This window comes from Pelophylax lessonae (assembly GCF_965119305.1).
Source record: "Pelophylax lessonae genome assembly, chromosome: 1".
In the NCBI taxonomy this organism is placed as follows: domain Eukaryota; kingdom Metazoa; phylum Chordata; class Amphibia; order Anura; family Ranidae; genus Pelophylax; species Pelophylax lessonae.
The window spans coordinates 563,499,482-563,517,603 of record NC_138768.1 but is presented as its reverse complement, the minus strand read 5'-3'; the positions used below and the strand labels follow the sequence as shown (position 1 = coordinate 563,517,603).

Sequence of the window (18,122 nt, the reverse complement as noted above, 5' to 3'; positions counted from 1 at the left end):
TTGAAGCCTTACAGTGGCCTGTTCCACTTGCATGGACAGCTCATTTGAACACATAATGTAGGTTCACAGCAATAGGTTCCAAATACCACACTTAGAATCAACTCCAGACCTTTTACCTGCTTAATTGATGAAGAGATAACAAGGAGTAGTCTACACTTGGCCATGAAACAGCTTTTGATTCAATTGTCCAATTACTTTGGTGCCTTGAAAAAGGGGGGATGGCTATTCTTAAGTGCTGTAATTCCTAAACCCTTAATCCGATTTGGATGTACATACCGCCAATTTTAACCTGAGAGTGTGAACTTTCAACTCATATCCATTGTATATCTATGGCCTGAATATATTTTGGTAAATACCTGAAAAAAAAAATGAAAATTGTGCCTGTGTCCAAATATATATGGACCTAACTGTATATATATGTATATATATATATATATATATATATATATATATATATATATATATATATATATATATATATATATATATATATATATATATATATATATATATATATAGATATATATATATATATATACACACACCAAAGAAGACCGTGAGGAGGCAGGTAGGTTTATTTTGTGCATGTATCAATAAAGAGCCTGTCTGCTAGCAGTTTAAAAAATAAGACTTTAGTTCCACTTTAAAAGCTGATTGGTTGTGATAAAGTTGAGACATGTTGAGCAAAGTTTGCCTCAGATACCTTTTTTTTATTAAAGAAGAACTAAAACGTAAAATGTATTTTTTTCATTTTGGACAGCGTAAGGGGAGGATTATAACTCCTGCTGGTTTACATTTTGCCATTTGTATCCCGCTGGGGTGATTTCTCTTTTTTCCTGTCCAGTGTTGTCAACAGTCTATAAATTTATGGACATTCAAAAAAAAAAAAAAAAAGTGCTTTTCTCTTTTCTGTAAATGGGAGAAAAGCACACGTAATTTGCTGGCCTTTCCTGGCTTTGTACTGCGCATGTGCAGTTCCGGAGCCAAGCGATTATTAGACAGCTGAACTTGGCCTGGCTCAGGCAGCAGGACAAGTCCAGGAGGGTATGTGGTGACTTCAAGATGCTTGATACCTGTTTCCAAGTGTTTGAAGAAGATGGGAAGGAAGGGGAGGAGGAGAAACAGCCTGCCTGAGCCTAAAGCCCCGTACACACGTACCGATGGTCGGCTTACAAATGTTCCTCTTTTCTCCCCGGGATGTCGGTGTCTGCTGAAAAGTGCAAAGACAGCACAAGGACAGCACAAGAATTTTGTCCGCCGACTGCAGAAGTGATGTCATGTAATGGTTAACTTTCCCTGTGTTTTCTATTTTCTGAGCATGCCCAGTCTTGCAAATCTGCGGTCTGTCGGCCGAATTGTGTACTGACAGGCGAACAATCGTCCGTTCTGGTGTCGGCATACAAATATTTTCATGTTTGCACGAAAGACTTTTGTCCGCGGATTGTGCGCAGACATCTGTCGGAGGCACCATACTAACACGCGTACAATCGGCAGATCCTTCGTCCACCGACGTTTGTATGCCGACGATCGGTACGTGTGTACGGGCCTTAAGCCTTTCTGCTGCCTGCAGACAGTTTCCGACAGCCTCCCCAAGCCTGATCCCACCTGCGATGCCCTGCAGCCTGTTTAAAACTGCCCACAGTGTCCTGCAGCCTGCCTGAGTCTGGCCAGTGGCCACAGTATCCTGCAGTCTGCGGGCATGAAATTGGAATGGACACCAATGTAAGAGGGGAGTGTGAGTGCAAGTGGGATCTTTTTACTTTCACTTTTGGTGATAACAGTAAACAGGACAAATAGAGAGGGTGAATCTCCCCAACAGGGGCACAGACAGCAATAAAAACCTAACAGGGGTTCTACTCTCTCCCTGCTCCATGCAAAACAAAAACAAATGCCTTCAGTTACACTTTTAATGATTAAATAATACTTTTGATAGAGTGAAGATATATTAGAACATGGGTCTCCAAACTTTTTAAACATAGGGCCAGTTTACTGTACTTCAGACTTTTGGGGGGGGGGGCAGACTGTGGTCAGTGGGAGTAAAAAATTACATAGCGCCTAAGGTCAGTAGGAGGAGGAATTGTGCCCCGTAACAGGTATTAGTGATAGTGTCTGATATCGCTGATGTCAGTGGGAAGAATAGTGCCCCATCGCTGGTGTCAGTGGGAGGAATAGTGCCCCATCATTGGTGTCAGTGGGAAAAATAGTGCCCCATCATTGGTGTCAGTGGGAAAAATAGTGCCCTATCATTGGTGTCAGTGGGAGGAATAGTGCCTCATCATTAATGTCAGTGGTAAAAATATTGCCCCATCATTGGTGTCGGTGGGAGGAATAGTGCCTCATCATTGGTGTCAGTGGGAAAAACATTGCCCCATCATTGGTGTCAGTGGGAAGAATAGTGCCTCATCATTGGTGTCAGTGGGAGGAATAGTGCCTCATCATTGGTGTCAGTGGGAGGAATAGCGCTTTATATTTGTGGGAGGAATTCCCAGGGTCCGGATAAATACATGCATAGGGCCGCAGTTTGGAGACCACTATATTAGAACATCAATCAGGTTATTTTGCTGTTTGTGCCCCGTAAGATTCACCCTGTCTATTTGTCCTGTTTATCAATATTACCGAGAGTGAAAATGAAAGAAAATCCCAAATTTTTGGTTGGCACCAGAAAAGGAATAGAGTGGAAATCTTTTAGTGGGGACTCTAGTTCTTTTGATGCCAGTGACAACTAGGATTTCCTCACTTTGGAGGGATTTCCTCTCACTTCCTATTTTGGCTATGGGACAGGAAGTGAAGGGAAACCTCCCCAATAAGACACAGATAGCAAAAAAATAAATGCTAGTCTGATGTGGAAAGTGAAGAGGTTATTTTCATACGAATTTTCCCTTACGACAGAATACTACTTCAGAAGTGATGTCACGTGTTGGATTATTTTGTATGCATTCTTTCGTCTCTGAGCATGCCTAGTCTTGCTCTTAAGATTTTTTTCCGTCGAAAACTGTACTAATGAGATGAAAATCGGACATTGTGTTGACGGACGATAAAAATTTTATAGCCTGCACATCAGGATTTTTTCGGCCGAAAAGTCTGAGTCGGCAGTCGAAAGCACCATACTAACAATCCGAAAATTGGCAGATCGCTCGTCGGATGAAATTTCCCTTCAGATTTTCTTATCGTGTGTATGGGCCTTTAGTTTCTTGAGGACAGGGACTTATGTGAATGTACAATATACAGTATACTGTATGTAAACTATTGATGGCGCTATATAAGTACTTGAGGTCACAATCAGGGCCAGTGCTAGACTATTTTACAAAAAAAAGTGCAAGTGATGTTGGGACCGGCGCTACCACTTAAATATTATATCTGTGCAATTCCATAAACTGTATAATTCATACAAAAAGTGCATATAGTGCTTATAGTGCAACAATAAAACCAAAGTGCTGCGTGCTAGTAAACCTTAGGGTCCCCAGGTGTGACATGGAGGAACATGGGGGTCACTGGGTATGACAGCATAACATGGAGGAGACATCAGATCAGGGTCACTGGGTATGACATAGAGGAGTTTTTAACCCCTTCCCTTTTTATTTTTTTGGGGGGGGGGGGGGCGCAAGTAGCTGGTCTTGCCTAGGGCGTAAAATAGTCTAGAAAAGGGTTGAAATACCAGCGCTATGGAGTTTCAGTACTTAATTGGACTAAAATAGTGGTGTAAGCTGCCCCCAACCTACCACTGAGGTAGTAGATTAGAAAAAAGTGCAAGTGATGTTGGGACCGGCGCTACCACTTAAATATTATATCTGTGCAATTCCATAAACTGTATAATTCATACAAAAAGTGCATATAGTGCTTATAGTGCAACGATAAAACCAAAGTGCTGCGTGCTAGTAAACCTTCAATACATTAGCATGGGCTGTGCTCAGTGTACCATATCATAAATCACATATGTATATGCAAAGTGCTGAGTGCTGTTGATACCAATAACCACCGTGTGTGATTGCGTGCTATAACAAAGTATGGCGCCAGTGGATGCCCCACCAATTGCACCGTTGCTTACCGCACTCTTAGAAAGGTGGCTCAGCACTCCTTGGTCACTAGAACAGAAAAAAAGCCTCCATTGCGTAGTATATGTTTGTTAGGGTGAAACAACGTAGCATCCACTCACATTTAGGGAGTTCACTATCAGCTTGAGGTGTTCGCCGGGTCGCTTCCGCGTTCCACCGGCTCAAACCACCGTTCCCGGAAGTGACGTACTGACGTACACAAACCATGCCCTACGCGTTTCGTCATACGACATCATCTGGATCGTGCCATCTATCGCTACTCCCGGTCTTTTTATAGGCTGGGTCGGCGCCATCTTAGTGTACCTATTTGAGGCAGGACACAGCGGCCATCTTGGTGCACCCATCCCGCAGCCTAAACAGCATTACTCATCATGTGAACTCCCTATTTGCTGTGTGTGCCGTACACATAAACATATATTTTATTAAAACATGGAATACGACTCAACACTTATAACAATTAACCTGTTAAAAACCATATAATATGTTATATATCATTATATATTATATTCATGTGGTGCCATTTCTGTGCGGACCAGTGATGTGTCTGAATTGATCGGGGTGAGCAGATACTCAGTGCTGCCGATAAAAATATTCGAAAAAATATTATACTGAAAAAACTAAAAAATATATAAAAACTTTGGAAGAGGAGAACCTCTGAACAAGTCCATCCATAGATATAAGTCCATGATGCTTATGACTTTATATTTCTGGGTTGAATCCCATACTTTATGGGTAAAACCAGATAAAATTCCAGACGAAAAAAGGTTAAAAAGCTGAAAAATAATATCAAGTGAGATGAAGGAGGATGACATAATAGATTGAGGGAACCAAAGGTAGTTGAACACTTGGAGTTGGATCTTCCTATGAGGATTTCTTCTTTAAAAACTTTGAGATGAGGAATTTCAACGAGGAGTGCAAGGCAAAAAATATATATATATTTAAATGTTTGAACAAGGAGTAATAGCGAAAAAACTTTACTGCATGTAGATTCTTGGAGGATGTTGGGGGTAGATGCGTTTAAAATTAAAAATCAAAAATTAAAAAATTAAAAATTAAAAAATTAAAAATTAAAAGTGCGTTTGTAAACATTACTAGAAATATTTCTAAAATGTTTTAAAACTGAGATCATAAAGGAAAGGAGGATCTAAAAAGATCAAAGGGATCTTTAAAAAGATCAAAGGGATCTTAGAAAAGGCTCGGAGAGGTTTCCTTAAAAATCGGTGATGAAACAGTTCAAATCGATATCGATATTCAGGCCTTTGGGTTGAAGGGTCTGCATCAGATATATCCACTTTGTTTCATTTTTAGATACATCTATTCTCTTGTTACTTCCTCTCCAGTTATTCTTTATTTTGTCTATGGCATAGAAAACCATTCCCATGGGGTCCTGAGAGTGGTGTGTCTTAAAATGTCGTGGCAGACTGTGTTTGTCGAACCCCTTCCGGATATTTTTTACGTGTTCGGACAAAGAGGGGTCTGGTGGTGCGGCCTACATATTGTAACCCACATGGGCATTCCACCACGTAGGTTACATGCGTGCTTGTGCACGTTATGGTATCTTTGATCTCATAGACTTTTCCTGTGCTTTGTGCCGTAAAAGATGTTGTCTTTCTTTTCTTTTCTTTTGATGTTCTACACGGTAGGCACTTCCCACATCTAAAAAAAACCTTTCAGACTGGTTGGAAGATGTATTTTCTTTGGAGGGTCAATAACATTGTGCACCAGCCGATTTCTCAGATTCGGTGCTTTCCTGTAGATGAAAGTGGGTTTTGTGGGGAGGATATCCCTCAATGTAGTATCCGCTTTCAGGATAGGCCAATGTTTCCTTATAATTTTCTCTAGGGCCTTATGTTGGGTGTTGAATCCTGTTAAAAAAGCAAATTCAGTGTTCTTATTTCCATTTGCTCTGTTTGGCGTATCCTTTATCAGGTCTTCCCTATCCATTATTTCCACTTTCTTCTTGATATTGATGAGTTCACTGCGTTTGTATCCCTTCTCGACAAACCTGTCAATCAATATCTCAGCTTGCATTTCGAAATCCGTTGGGTCACTGCAATTTCTTCTGATCCTCATCAGCTGCCCTTTGGGGATGTTGCCTAACCACTTAGGGTGGTGGCAGCTATTTTTAGGAATATACCCGTTCCTGTCGGTTTTCTTAAAAAATGTTTTGCTGGTAAGTCTGCCATCTTTTTTGGTTAGTTCCAAATCCAGAAACGCAATGTGTTCACAGTGAAAATTTCCTGAAAAGGTGATGCCATACATGTTAGCGTTGATTTCATCAAAAAATTCTTGTAAGGATTCCTCGTTTCCCTTCCAAACGATAATGATATCGTCAATATATCGACGGTAGTACTTCAACTCATTCCTGGATACACTGAACACCTGTTCCTCCTCCCACTTCTGCATGAAAACGTTTGCCACGCTGGGGGCATACTTAGCCCCCATGGCTATACCTTTATTCTGAACGAAATAATTTCCCTTATACCAAAAATAATTTGATTCCATCGCTGTTTTTAATCCATCCAATATGAATCCAATCTGTGTTTCCTTCATGTCTGTGTGGGTGTGCAGGGCCCAATCCCCTGCCTGTAGGCCATCTTGTTGCTTGATGTTCGTATAGAGGGAGTTGACATCTATTGTCACCAGGATGTCACTCTCCTCTATTTCCAAATCTTTAATCTCTGCTAACAATTGCTTGCTGTCCCTTAAGTAGGATTTACCCACTGGGACTAGAGGCTGCAGTAATTGGTCAAGGTATTCCCCTAACCTTGAATGCACAGAATTGATTCCGCTCACAATGGGGCGGCCTGGTGGCTTCTTGTCATTTTTGTGCATCTTTGGAATATAATAGATGACTGGGGTTTTTGGTTTCTCCAGGCAAATATACCTGGCCTCCTTTTTGTTTAAAATCCCCAGCTCTTTTCCCTTTTCCACATATTCATGTAGAGTTTTCTCAAATGCTTGTTTTGGGTTTCCCTTCAACTTGATGTAGGTATCCTTTATATTAAGAAGATTCTCCATTTCCTCCTCATAATCTTTTTTGTTTAAAATCACAAGTCCTCCTCCCTTGTCTGCTGGCCTTATTACCACTCCCTTCCTTTTTTCCAGTTTTTTGATAGTATCCCATACGTTTTTTTCTTTTCTGTTCTGGATTTTTAATGCTCTTATATCTGCTTCCACCATCCGTTTAAAGACCTCCAAATTCTCGTTTTGAGGATTTTTGGGGTTAAACGTGGAGCGATTTTTCAAAGTCGTGTGTTTATATTCACTGTACGTGGGTCTTTGTATTTGCTTTTGTTTTAATGTGAAATGTTTTTTAATGTTTAACTTTCTGACATATTTATTGAGGTCTATATATGCCTCAAATTTGTCTAGATTCTTCCCTGGAGCGTATTTGAGACCCAGATCTAGTATTTTCAACTCCTCCTCATCAAACTGTGTATCGCTTAGGTTAAAAATGCCTTTTCCTATTGATTTCTTCTCCTTTTTCTGCCGTTTCTTCCCTCCTCGGGTTCCTCGTGGTTTTCGTTTCTGTCTCTTTCCTGGTAACGTGTTGTATCCTCTCTGTTCCCACGGTGTTCCCCTTGTTGTCGTTGTTCTGTCCAATGATCCCCTCGTGGTGGTGCCCGATGCCAATTCTGCTGCCAGTGTCCCCACGGTCTGCGTGGGCCTCCTCTTCCTCGTGGGGGTCTTCCTCTGTTGCCTTGTTGAAAAAAACCCCTCCTAGGTGGGGGTGGTGGCGGTCCTCGGTTATCATAAGAAGATTCTGTGTAATGTTCTAATGGAGCATATCTGTTGTATGTCTCATACCCATAATTGTTGATAGGTGTTCTGTTTCCATATCCATTATAGTTGTTGATCGGTGTCCTATTTTGTGCGTTCCCATACCCATTTCCATTCCTGGGTGTTCTAAACCCTTGGTTATATGTATTAGGCCTAGGGGCACCTCTTGGTGGTCTGACCTCCGCGTGTCCTTGGGTGTTCATCCTTGGTGTGTCATTTTGGGTCCCGACCTCCATCCAGGTGTCATCCTCATTTCGATCTTCCGAAGTCTCTCTTGAAGGGGTGCTCACTGGGTCTACTTGTACTGTTTGTACCCCATACACTTCATCTGACTGCCATCTGTAAACTTCATTGTTTTTATAGTCTAAAACATCTCTTTTGTATTTTTTCTGTTTTTTCCCTTGTATCATTTTGTCATATTTCTCTATTCCTTCCTGTAGTGTTTTCTCCTTATCTTTATATTCTCTTGTGTCTGCGAATGGTGCTAGTTGTTCCTTAAGGCTACATTCACACCTGAGCGTAGCGTTTTTCGCGCGTTTTTACCGCGATTTTACCGCGATTTTTGCGGCGTTTTTTACCGCGATTTTACCGCGATTTTTACCGCGATTTTTGTGCAGGCGTTTTTAGATTGAATAGAGATCAATGGAAAACGCCTGTAATCTGCCCAAAAAGAAGCTCATGTACTTTTTTGAGCGTTGGGCGTTTTGTATACAGCGTCAAAACGCTCAGATGTGAACAGGGGCCATTGAAATGAATAGGATTTGTCTTGTTGGGCGTTTTGAGAGCTGATCCTAGAGCAGAAAAACGCCCCAAAAACGCCCCAAAACGCCTAGATGTGAACGGAGCCTAAGTGCCACAATAACCCCTTCCACTTTTTTAAGTTTTAATTGCCTTTTTTTTATGATCATCAGGTCATCAGATCATACAACAGATATGCTCCATTAGATCATTACACAGAATCTTCTTATGATAACCGAGGACCGCCACCACCCCCACCTAGGAGGGTTTTTTTTCAACAAGGCAACAGAGGAAGACCCCCACAAGGAAGAGGAGGCCCACGCAGACCATTGGGACACTGGCAGCAGAATTGGCATCGGGCACCACCACGAGGGGATCATTGGACAGAACAACGACAACAAGGGGAACACCGTGGGAACAGAGAGGATACAACACGTTACCAGGAAAGAGACAGAAACGAAAACCACGAGGAACCCGAGGAGGGAAGAAACGGCAGAAAAAGGAGAAGAAATCAATAGGAAAAGTCATTTTTAATTTAAGCGATACACAGTTTGATGAGGAGGAGTTGAAAATACTAGATCTGGGTCACAAATACGCTCCAGGGAAGAATCTAGACAAATTTGAGGCCTATATAGACCTCAATAAATATGTCAGAAAGTTAAACATTAAAAAACATTTCACATTAAAACAAAAGCAAATACAAAGACCCACGTACAGTGAATATAAACACACCACTTTGAAAAATCGCTCCACGTTTAACCCCAAAAATCCTCAAAACGAGAATTTGGAGGTCTTTAAATGGATGGTGGAAGCAGATATAAGAGCATTAAAAATCCAGAACAGAAAAGAAAAAAACGTATGGGATACTATCAAAAAACTGGAAAAAAGGAAGGGAGTGGTAATAAGGCCAGCAGACAAGGGAGGAGGACTTGTGATTTTAAACAAAAAAGATTATGAGGAGGAAATGGAGAATCTTCTTAATATAAAGGATACCTACATCAAGTTGAAGGGAAACCCAAAACAAGCATTTGAGAAAACTCTACATGAATATGTGGAAAAGGGAAAAGAGCTGGGGATTTTAAACAAAAAGGAGGCCAGGTATATTTGCCTGGAGAAACCAAAAACCCCAGTCATCTATTATATTCCAAAGATGCACAAAAATGACAAGAAGCCACCAGGCCGCCCCATTGTGAGCGGAATCAATTCTGTGCATTCAAGGTTAGGGGAATACCTTGACCAATTCCTGCAGCCTCTAGTCCCAGTGGGTAAATCCTACTTAAGGGACAGCAAGCAATTGTAAGCAGAGATTAAAGATTTGGAAATAGAGGAGAGTGACATCCTGGTGACAATAGATGTCAACTCCCTCTATACGAACATCAAGCAACAAGATGGCCTACAGGCAGTGGATTGGGCCCTGCACACCCACACAGACATGAAGGAAACACAGATTGGATTAATATTGGATGGATTAAAAACAGCGATGGAATCAAATTATTTTTGGTATAAGGGAAATTATTTCGTACAGAAGAAAGGTGTAGCCATGGGGGCTAAGTATGCCCCCAGCGTGGCAAACGTTTTCATGCAGAAGTGGGAGGAGGAACAGGTGTTCAGTGTATCCAGGAATGAGTTGAAGTACTACCGTCGATATATTGACGATATCATTATCGTTTGGAAGGGAAACGAGGAATCCTTACAAGCATTTTTTGATGAAATCAACGCTAACATGTATGGCATCACCTTTTCAGGAAATTTTCACCGTGAACACATTGCGTTTCTGGATTTGGAACTAACCAAAAAAGATGGCAGACTTACCAGCAAAACATTTTCTAAGAAAACCGACAGGAACGGGTATATTCCTAAAAATAGCTGCCACCACCCTAAGTGGTTAGGCAACATCCCCAAAGGGCAGCTGATATGGATCAGAAGAAATTGCAGTGACCCAACGGATTTCGAAAACGCAAGCTGAGATATTGATTGACAGGTTTGTCGAGAAGGGATACAAACGCAGTGAACTCATCAATATCAAGAAGAAAGTGAAAATAATGGATAGGGAAGACCTGATAAAGGATACGCCAAACAGAGCAAATGGAAATAAGAACACTGAATTTGCTTTTTTAACAGGATTCAACACCCAACATAAGGCCCTAGAGAAAATTATAAGGAAACATTGGCCTATCCTGAAAGCGGATACTACATTGAGGGATATCCTCCCCACAAAATCCACTTTCATCTACAGGAAAGCACCGAATCTGAGAAATCGGCTGGTGCACACTGTTATTGACCCTCCAAAGAAAATACATCTTCCAAACAGTCTGAAAGTTTTTTTTTAGATGTGGGAAGTGCCTATCGTGTAGAACATCAAAAGAAAAGAAAAGAAAGACAACATCTTTTACGGCACAAAGCACAGGAAAAGTCTATGAGATCAAAGATACCATAACGTGCACAAGCACGCATGTAACCTACGTGGTGGAATGCCCATGTGGGTTACAATATGTAGGTCGCACCACCAGACCCCTCTTTGTCCGCATAAGGAAACACGTAAAAAATATCCGGAAGGGGTTCGACAAACACAGTCTGCCACGACATTTTAAGACACACCACTCTCAGGACCCCACGGGAATGGTTTTCTATGCCATAGACAAAATAAAGAATAACTGGAGAGGAAGTAACAAGAGAATAGATGTATCTAAAAACGAAACGAAGTGGATATATCGGATGCAGACCCTTCAACCCAAAGGCCTGAATATCGATATCGATTTGAACTGTTTCATCACCGATTTTTAAGGAAACCTCTCCGAGCCTTTTTAAAGATCCCTTTGATCTTTTTAAAGATCCCTTTGATCTTTTTAGATCCTCCTTTCCTTTATGATCTCAGTTTTAAAACATTTTAGAAATATTTCTAGTAATGTTTACAAACGCACTTTTAATTTTTAATTTTTTAATTTTTTAATTTTTGATTTTTAATTTTAAAACGCATCTACCCCCAACATCCTCCAAGAATCTACATGCAGTAAAGTTTTTTCGCTATTACTCCTTGTTCAAACATTTAAATATATATATATTTTTTGCCTTGCACTCCTCGTTGAAATTCCTCATCTCAAAGTTTTTAAAGAAGAAATCCTCATAGGAAGATCCAACTCCAAGTGTTCAACTACCTTTGGTTCCCTCAATCTATTATGTCATCCTCCTTCATCTCACTTGATATTATTTTTCAGCTTTTTAACCTTTTTTCGTCTGGAATTTTATCTGGTTTTACCCATAAAGTATGGGATTCAACCCAGAAATATAAAGTCATAAGCATTATGGACTTATATCTATGGATGGACTTGTTCAGAGGTTCTCCTCTTCCAAAAGTTTTTATATATTTTTTAGTTTTTTCAGTATAATATTTTTGTACGATTTTTATCTCACCGATATTATTGTTACATGTATGGGCACTTTTATAGTCTAGCACCAATCACATAGACACTTGGGCCCACTATTAAATATTAAAAAGTCAACAACATCACATGATCACCTTGTCACTTCAATTATTTATTCACACATTTCATAATTTTTATCGGCAGCACTGAGTATCGGCTCACCCCGATCAATTCAGACACATCACTGGTCCGCACAGAAATCGCACCACATGAATATAATATATAATGATATATAACATATTATATGGTTTTTAACAGGTTAATTGTTATAAGTGTTGAGTCGTATTCCATGTTTTAATAAAATATATGTTTATGTGTACGGCACACACAGCAAATAGGGAGTTCACATGATGAGTAATGCTGTTTAGGCTGCGGGATGGGTGCACCAAGATGGCCGCTGTGTCCTGCCTCAAATAGGTACACTAAGATGGCGCCGACCCAGCCTATAAAAAGACCGGGAGTAGCGATAGATGGCACGCTCCAGATGACGTCGTAAGACGAAACGCATAGGGCATGGTTTGTGTACGTCAGTACATCACTTCCGGGAACGGTGGTTTGAGCCGGTGGAACGCGGAAGCGACCCGGCGAACACCTCAAGCTGATAGTGAACTCCCTAAATGTGAGTGGATGCTACGTTGTTTCACCCTAACAAACATATACTACGCAATGGAGGCTTTTTTTCTGTTCTAGTGACCAAGGAGTGCTGAGCCACCTTTCTAAGAGTGCGGAAAGCAACGGTGCAATCGGTGGGGCATCCACTGGCGCCATACTTTGTTATAGCACGCAATCACACACGGGGTGATCGGTATCAACAGCACTCAGCACTTTGCATATACTATACATATGTGATTTATGATATGGTACACTGAGCACAGCCCATGCTAATGTATTGAAGGTTTACTAGCACGCAGCACTTTGGTTTTATCGTTGCACTATAAGCACTATATGCACTTTTTGTATGAATTATACAGTTTATGGAATTGCACAGATATAATATTTAAGTGGTAGCGCTGGTCCCAACATCACTTGCACTTTTTTCTAATCTACTACCTCAGTGGTAGGTTGGGGGCAGCTTACACCACTATTTTAGTCCAATAAAGTACTGAAACTCCATAGCGCTGGTATTTCAACCCTTTTCTAGACTATTTTACGCCCTAGGCAAGACCAGCTACTTGCGCCCCCCGCCCCCAAAAAAATAAAAAGGGAAGGGGTTAAAAACTCCTCTATGTCATACCCAGTGACCCTTATCTGATGTCTCCTCCATGTTATGCTGTCATACCCAGTGACCCCCATTTTCCTCCATGTCACACCTGGGGACCCTAATGTCCCTCTATGCCACACCAAGGGACCCCGATGATCCTCCATGTCACACCAGGGGCACCTGATGTTCCTCCATGTCAAACCCAGAGACCCTGATATTTTTCCATGTCACACCTGGGGACCCTGATGTTCCTCCATGTCACACCTTGGGACCTCAGTCCCCCATGGCACACCCAGGGACCGCAATTCCTCATTGCACACCTGGTGACCCCAAAAACCCTGTTACACCCGGTGACCCCTATCCCCCATGGCACACATGGTGACCCTGATTCCCTTTCACACCAGGGAACCTCCATGTCACACCCAGGGACCCTGATCCCCTGTTCTGGGGACACTCACTGGGCGGTATGAAGAGAGTGGCCCGCACTCTGCCCTCCTTCACCGTGATCCTGCTGATTCCTTCTTCTAGGATGCTCCTCTTCTGGACCACAGTGCTCACCACAGCTCCAACCGACTCCTGGTGAAGGGAGAAGCAGCAGTCCGAGAACTCTGCACGTCCCTAATCCCAAACCTCCTCAGACCATTCTGGTGCCTCGTCGTTTCTGCTCCAGTAAAGGTGCTGCCCTCCAGTGCCAAGCTTGGGGTCAGGTTCAGCTCTCCTCCACTCCCTGCTTAATACCGACCCAGGGAAATGAACGGCTGCCCACCAGCTCAGTGCAGAGAGTCACTTCCTGCCCAGGGTTTACACCATTCAGCTCCAGCGAAAGAGGATCATCATGCAGGCAGCACTCCTGTGGACTCCCTTCCCTCCCCCTCCCCCCCAACAGTGGTGGAAAGCCAGGGCCTGGTAGTTCAGCCACTGCCCCAGACACCTGGCATCTTCCTCTGTCCATTCTTCCTCCCCCACTACCGCCCTTTCCCCTCAGCTCACAAGGATCATTCATGATGGACAGGGAGTGCCAACTCATGGCTGCGCCCCTAGGTTGCAATGCATCCTAGGCGGCTGCCTAGTTTGCCTAGTGGAAGCACCGGCCCTGGTCACAATGTACTTGTAGTCACAATAATTGCTGCACTTTAATGAGTGAGTGCAGAAGTCCCTTACTTGTTTCGGTCCATTGGATACTTAGTGAAACTTGGGCCTTGTCCATACTTGAGCAACACTACTAAGTCGCTTTATTGGTGCTTTTTTGGTACTTTTATAGCATGTTTTTGAAGTGGAACCATTTATTTGATTTTCTGTTTGATTTCACATGCAATAGTTCCATTATTGTTTCGGAATTTGATACCAAGGTTACATTTTTCCGATTGTTTTTAACACATGTTTTTTTTGCCAATCGATTTCTACAGCTCATGCACATTTTTTTTTTTCTTCCTGGAACAAGTCCCCTATTAACGATTAAATAATAGTTTGTTCTAAAAAAATTTCTGACATGTTCGTTTGTTCAGTTTTAATAGCGGCACGAAAATCACCTGTCGCAGTGGGCACTCAAATTATGTGAAAGTCTAAAGATCTATCCATCTTCTTGAATTTACATTTGTTTTTCTACTCATTTATTACCTGCTTGACACCCCATTCAAACTTATGCAACTTGTCATACGTCTTTGGATCAAAGTCACATGAAAAGTCATACCCCAATGATAACCATTCATATACAGTATATTCATATACAGTCTGCTGAAACATGTACAAATTAAAGTCATAGGGACTACAAAGTAGTTTATGCACTAATTGGTCCGACTTTCATGCAACTTGAGGGCCTACTTCAATGTTAACTCTCAAAAGTTGCATGAAAGTCATACCTGAACATACAACAGTGGTGCAACAGTGGGTCCGACTTTCCAGAGGGACAGCAAGTTGCATCCAAGTCGCTACCATCCAAAGTTCAGGGCTGGATATAGCCTATCAGATCTGGGGGTGCAGTAAAAAAAGTCAGGGGGCACAATGTCACTCACAGTCTGTCATGACCTGGGAAACACTAGTATGTATTAGGCTGTCATTAGATTAGGGTGATTAAACAGAACCTGTGCCCCCTTTTAGATGTTCTTATCAGAGCCCCGCTTTATATCAGGAGTGCTCATCAGAGACCTACTTTACATCAGGTGTCTCCATCAGAGTGCCCCTTTACATCCAGGTCCCCATCAGAGTCCCCCCTTACAACAGGTTTCCCCATCAGAGTGCCCCCGTGCATCAAAGTCTCCATCAGAGTGCCGCTTTACATCAGGGTCCCAATCAGATTTTCCCATCAGAGTGCCCCTTACATATGATTAGTTATCCATATCAGAGTGTCCCCTTGCACCAGGTGTCCCCATTAAAGTGCCCCCTTACATCAGGTGTCCCCATCAGAGTCCCCCCTCACATCATGTTTCCCCACTCCCCCACCAGAGTGCCCCCTTACATCAGGTGTCCCAATCAGAGTGCTCTCTTACATCAGAGTCTCCATCAAAGTGTCCCCTTACATCAGATTTCCCCATCAGAGTGTTCCCTTACATCAGGTTTCCCCATAAGAGTGCTCTCTTACGTCAGAGTCTCCATCACAGTGTCCCCTTACATCAGGTGTCCCCATCAGAGTGCTCCTTTATGTCAGAGTCTCCATCAGAGTGCCCCCTTACATCAGATGTCCCCATCAGAGTTCTCCTTTATGTCAGAGTCTCCATCAGAGTGCCCCCTTACATCAGACGTCCCCATCAAAGTGTTTTCTCACATCAGAGTCCCCTTATATATCAGGTGTCCCCATCAGAGTGCTCCCTTACGTCAAAGTCTCCATTAGAGTGTCCCCTTACATTAGGTGTCCTCATCAGAGTGCTCCCTTACGTCAGAGTCTCCATCAGAGTTTCCCCTTACATCAGATTTCCCCATCAGAGAGCCCATCAGAGTGTTTTCTTACATCAGGTTTCCCCATCAGAGTGCTCTCTTACGTCAGAGTCTCCATCAGAGTTTCCCTTTACATCAGGTGTCCCCATCAGAGTGCTCTCTTATGTCTAAGTCTCCATCAGAGTGCCCCCTTAAATCAGAGTCTCCATCAGAGTTCCCCCTTTACATCAGAAGTCCCAATCAGGGTGCTCTCTTACATCAGAGACTCCATCAGAGTTCCCCATTACATCAGAAGTCCCCATCAGAGTGCTCCCTTACATCAGGTGTCCCCATGAGAGTGCACCCTTAAATCAGGCGTCTCCATCAGAGTGTCCCCTTACATCAGGTGCCCCCATCAGAATGCTCCCTTACATCAGGTGTCCCCATCAGAATACTCCCTTACATCAGATGTCTCCATCAGAGTGTCCCCTTACATTAGAGTCTCAATCAGAGTGCTCCTTACATCAGAGTCTCCATCAAAGTGCACCCTTGCAACAGGTGTCCCCATCAAAGTGCTTCCTTACTTTGATTGTCCCTATCGGTGTTGCCCCAATCAGACTGGCTCATGAATCAGAGGGGCACACCTAAAATCTAAAGAAGGAGGGGCACGGCCTTCCCCAGCACCCTCCTAGATCCGGCTTTGCCAAAGCTGCATCAAAGTCGTGCAACTTTGGAGTGATACAATTTGAAGGGAGCCTTACAAGTTTTTCTTCACACCCTTCCTATCTCCCTCCTCATCTTATTGATCACAATAGAGGGAGAGCGCTGTCCATGGGGCAGTCCCGTTGTGCGGCCAGCAGGTGTCAGTAGTGATCCTGTGCGGCGGGAGGAGGAGGTGAAGGAGGGGGGGGGGGGGGGTGAGTCACACAGGGAGAGTCTGACCATTTGATTGGCAGACAGTGCGTCCCTGTTACAATGGTTACAAGAAGCAGCCCCGTACTGGAACACACGCAGTAACGCAACAAAGAGGGAACTGCACAGGGACATGGAAAGTGCGAGGGACAAGCTCGGTTAGAAGCTCCTGAGCCGTCCTCCGTGTGAGCAGCGAGTCCTCGTACTTAGTTGTATCCTCGTAAAAGTTAGCGCTCCTCCGTGTGCCTGTGCTATGGGCTCCGCTCACTGACTCTCTCCCTCAGGGCCGCTGGCCGAGCGACCTTCTAGAAGAAGATGCTGATGGTGGTGCCCGGCTGGAGGCTTTATTATCCTACTACTACTGGTCCACTCAACTTGTAGAGGGTGTGTGAGCCCCGAAATAATAATACACAGGGTACAGGAGTCACCACAGGGCGAGGTAAGTCATAACTGAGGGGGGAGGGACAGGTTTACCACAAGGAGTCCCAGCTCTGGGCAGAACACAGACCTGTTGCTGCTTTTTCCTTTCCAGTCACATACAATGTCTGCATTTTAATATTTCTGTGCTCCTAATTGATTTCCAATCCCATCCTATCCTCTATATCCAAACACTAAGGCCCCGAATACATCTCACCATTTGGGATCGTGGGTAGAATCAAAATCGCAGCACTTTTGGGTGCCAACGTTCTTTGGGATACCAGTCACGATGCCATTCTGGTGCGGCTGTCGAGCGGGAAAACTGCACTTTTACAAATCGCAGCACTTTTGGGTGCCATCGTTCTTTGGGACCCCAGTCACGATGATGCCATTCTGGTGCGGCTGTCGAGCGGCAAACTGCACTTTTCCAAAATCGCAGCACTTTTGGGTGCCAACGTTCTTTGGGACCCCAGTCACGATGCCATTCTGGTGCGGCTGTCGAGCGGCAAACTGCACTTTTGAAAATCGCAGCACTTTTGGGTGCCATCGTTCTTGGGGACCCCAGTCACGATGCCATTCTGGTGCGCCTGTCGAGCGGCAAACTGCACTTTTCCAAAATCGCAGCACTTTTGGGTGCCAACGTTCTTTGGGACCCCAGTCACGATGCCATTCTGGTGCGGCTGTCGAGCGGCAAACTGCACTTTTGAAAATCGCAGCACTTTTGGGTGCCATCGTTCTTGGGGACCC

At 43.3% G+C, this 18,122-nt stretch overlaps 1 protein-coding gene across 1 annotated transcript in view; it reads left to right on the top strand.

The window, feature by feature from the left end:
• The first annotated feature begins 17,017 nt into the window (after positions 1–17,017).
• Positions 17,018–18,122, top strand: part of PTPN13 (protein tyrosine phosphatase non-receptor type 13) — a 541,021-nt gene continuing 539,916 nt past the window's right edge. Inside the window, exon 1 of the mRNA XM_082263089.1 lies at positions 17,018–17,397. The gene's annotated coding sequence lies outside the window, so the exon portion shown is untranslated. The remainder of the gene's footprint in view (positions 17,398–18,122) is intronic.